The 3,726-nt window shown below is 33.7% G+C and overlaps 1 long non-coding RNA gene across 1 annotated transcript; it reads left to right on the top strand.

Moving 5' to 3' along the window:
• Window positions 1-743: 743 nt before the first annotated feature.
• LOC115920506 lies at window positions 744-1,882 on the top strand. The gene is made up of 3 exons (XR_004062386.1): window positions 744-843; window positions 1,124-1,228; window positions 1,694-1,882. It is a non-coding gene; the product is annotated as an uncharacterized LOC115920506 (long non-coding RNA).
• The last annotated feature ends 1,844 nt before the right edge of the window (window positions 1,883-3,726 follow it).

A 3,726-nucleotide genomic window follows, 5' to 3' on the forward strand; every position in this document is an offset into this window, starting at 1 on the left:
AGGTAGAAAAAAAAAACTAGTTGATGATTATAAACACAATAAAATGAGGATGTCACAATCTAAAGCTATATATAGTAATGTGTGGTTCAATGGGGTCTGATTTAATAGTCGCAATTTGCAAAGGTTTCACAAGTTCCAAGGCTCTCTAAGATGAGATATCCGGTTTCCGTGAACCTTCCGACTTGGGCTGAAGGGATATTTAAGACACCTAATGTATTCCAAGTAACTCTATATTACTTCTTGATTTAGTTGCAGATTACAAAGTAATTAATTCATAGTTATTATAGCCATTGCATTATGTTATTGGTTAAAATTTCAGTTTGTTTCACATAATAAATAAAATCTTCACCTTTATTAGAATTATTATCATCATCATCGTCTTCAATACGACATACAAAATAATAAATTCATATTTAAATTGTTAATGTTTATTTAGGAATCCGATGTAAGACTGGATGTTATCCCCAAAGCGACTGAAAAACTCGACCAGAAGATTGCATACTTACAGACAGACAGGAAAGAACTTCGGAGAAAGTTAGAGACTGCTGAGAAAGAACGCCTGGTGAGAATATGATATTGCATGACTATCTCAACATTATAGACACAACAAAACAAATAAAGAAAATGATACAAAAATTAACACAGATATAAAAGAGAATGGCAGTGCCTAAGTATTAAATTATTAATTATTTTATACCGTTGATTGTGTTTTTACAAATATTCTTTTCATCATTCCAGGATTTCTCCGAGCAAAACAAGGTAGCCATGGAAAAGTTCAAAGAAGCCGAAGAACTAAGATTGAATATTGAAGAGAAGAATACGATACTCGAGTATGAAATCAAGGTAAAAACTTTATTGTACCAGTTTATGTCAATAAAGATATAGATTGTGTTTTTTTTTCTTTCTAAAGAAGAAAGAAAACATTATATTGCCTCGAATTTTTGTGTCAGGTAATAAAATATTATTGGAATTCTACCGGCTTTGGCATTCTTTTTCTTTTCTTTTCATTGAAATTCTAGTACTCATGAGTCCTAAATAACTTACATAGTCATTATTGAATTGTCACATTATTCTATTTGTCACTAATAAATCTAAACTTTACTGTATTATGCCATCCCTACAGCTTGCCAAGAATAAGGTTGCTGATTACAAAGCTGATAACAAAGATCTTAACGTTCATAACAGAGGTCTCAAACACCAAATAGAGTTCCAGAAGAAAAGCAATGAGGTAAGTAAAACATTAATTAACATTTTTTTTTCTTCATTTATTTATTTATTTATTATCATTATAATTATTTTTATTTTATTTTATTTATCTTCTTCTTTTTTTTTGGGGGGGGGGAATTGAAATGATATCTCGGAAAACTCTTAGAATCCGCGTGCAAATTTAAATAATCACATCGATGCCCTTATGTTTTACCATTCAACCAGACTTTTAATAACCAAAAGCTACATTAGTAAAAATAAATGATTTAGTCGACATTTTTCGAAATTTCCAATACAACTCCTAATACATTCAAAGCTACATTTGCTTTCCAATCTACATGTACAGGCGCATATGCTAGACATACTTGTTCTCCTCAGGAATATGAACTTTTGACAACAAATTAATGGTTAGTTACTGAAAAATACCAGTAATGATAATAGCGGAGATGGTAAATGAACATAATGTAAACCTTTATCTCTTATATAGGAGCTTGAAGGGAGAGCATTCACTTTGGTAGAAATGCTCGATCTACTGGAGAAGAAAGTATTTCTAGCTGAGAATAGACAGAAGCAACTAGAGGGTGAGCTTCAGGTAAGAAACATCCCATCTCAGTATGGCTATTATAATTTTCTATTCTTACACTTTAAAAAAAAAAAAAAAAAAAAAAAAAAAAAATCACAACAAATGGACAAAAGCTCTAGAACAGAGACAAGGCTAAGTACAAATAAATGGCCAATGGGAAGAAGAACAAAAAGAAGCAACGAATAAGTTTCCTGGATAGAGCAAAGGTCTTGAAAACAGGACCGTCTGGGTTCGAAACCAAGAAATATTTGCAGTGTACTATTCGAAAGGCATCAATTTACAATTTAGCTCTGCTAGACGGTCTATAAACGGTTATATTTTATTTCTGTGTACCTGCACCCAGAACTAAAGTAAAAGATACAGTAAAGTTCACTATAATGGGACGAAAACAAAGTATGATGAATTCAAATGGACAAAATCCCCAACCTAATTAGATATAAAACGCGCATTTCGTTGAGAATTCCTTGTTTATTTTCCTCTTTCTTTTCCCCTTCTTCTCCATGCAGAGTATGAAAGCTTCTATGGCTGCTGCCGCCATTCAGTATGGTGTTGTAGAAACGGTTGGGGATTCAATCTGCATCACTGATCTGTTCAAGGCTCTCGAAGATATGAAACAACTCAATGCAAATATGAAACTCGAGATTGTCAATTTGAAGAAGACCAAAGAGACCTTCGAAGAAATGGTACGTCACACCATTAAATTTGATTTAGTGTAGTGTATATCGCATTTATCCTAAATTTATTTTCCTGGAGTTTGTCATTAAATTTGGCGACATTGGTAACAGTTTCACTCGCTTTTGTGTTTAAAATAGAATTTATTTTGTGTACATGTAATGTAATTGTTAATTGATTAGATGAAAAATAGAAGACTCATATTTATATATTGAGTAGGAATGACTGTAAATCTCCGCATTTTGAGATAAACGAATACAATTTCCGTATTCTGATTTTGTTTCCTCTCTTAGATCAGTATTCCTGGTATCGGAGATCCCCTTCTTGAATGCGGAGATTCGGCTGCAGAGAAAAGGTAAAGCAATTCATATATTATCAGATGAAAGCTAAATATGATTACATTTATGAATTGAATAAGAATGAAATATTTGTAATAAAAAAAAATATGTTTGACTACTTCTTTATCAAACAATTCCACACCTTGATGGAAACTTGAAGCTTATTGATAAAAGAATCATTGAGCGTAATCTAAACAAAAAACTTTACTCAAAATGTTGTGTCTTCTTTCTTTCAGTCCTAGAGAGCGAGAGAGATGTGAACTGAAGGAGATGATAAAAGATTTTCAATACAAGACTTGCAGACAAGGAAGCTTGATCAAGAAGCTCAGATACGAACTATCTGTGTAAGTATAATCAATAATTAACACTCATCATGATGAGATAGAATTGAAATGGCAATGTAAGATTTCCTCGGCTGATATGGCACCCCTTTGAAAACCCGTTTATGTTGTTTTTGTTTTTTGGGGTGGGGGATATATTCACAGGTCCTCTGCATGGTCTAAGTTATTGTCGATAATGGATGAGATTTCACCAATCGGTAAAAATTAAGTTAAAAACAAATAAATCATGAAACATGTAAACATTTTGTAAATTGATTCACTCACGTACAGCTTCCACAAGGACATGCTCCATGAAGAGGACTCGGTGTATGATAACATGAACTACATAGACCGAGCTGTGATCGATAGGATTCTTACAGATGTGAAGGTGCCCGTCATCAAGTCTGAAGACCTTTCATTCCTGGTCGGAGCCGACGTCGATGCGGATGATGATCTCGTCGGAAAGGGTTCATTCGGGAAAGTATTTTTGAGGCAGTACCAAGGTGAGGCTGTGGCCGTCAAAGTGCCTTACATCAGCGAGGGAGTCAGGGATGAAGATGATGAAAAGAGGATGGTTCGAATCAAAGCTGATCACGCTCGTACCACC

This window comes from Strongylocentrotus purpuratus, unplaced genomic scaffold (assembly GCF_000002235.5).
Source record: "Strongylocentrotus purpuratus isolate Spur 01 unplaced genomic scaffold, Spur_5.0 spur5_scaffold_9, whole genome shotgun sequence".
NCBI lineage: Eukaryota > Metazoa > Echinodermata > Echinoidea > Camarodonta > Strongylocentrotidae > Strongylocentrotus > Strongylocentrotus purpuratus.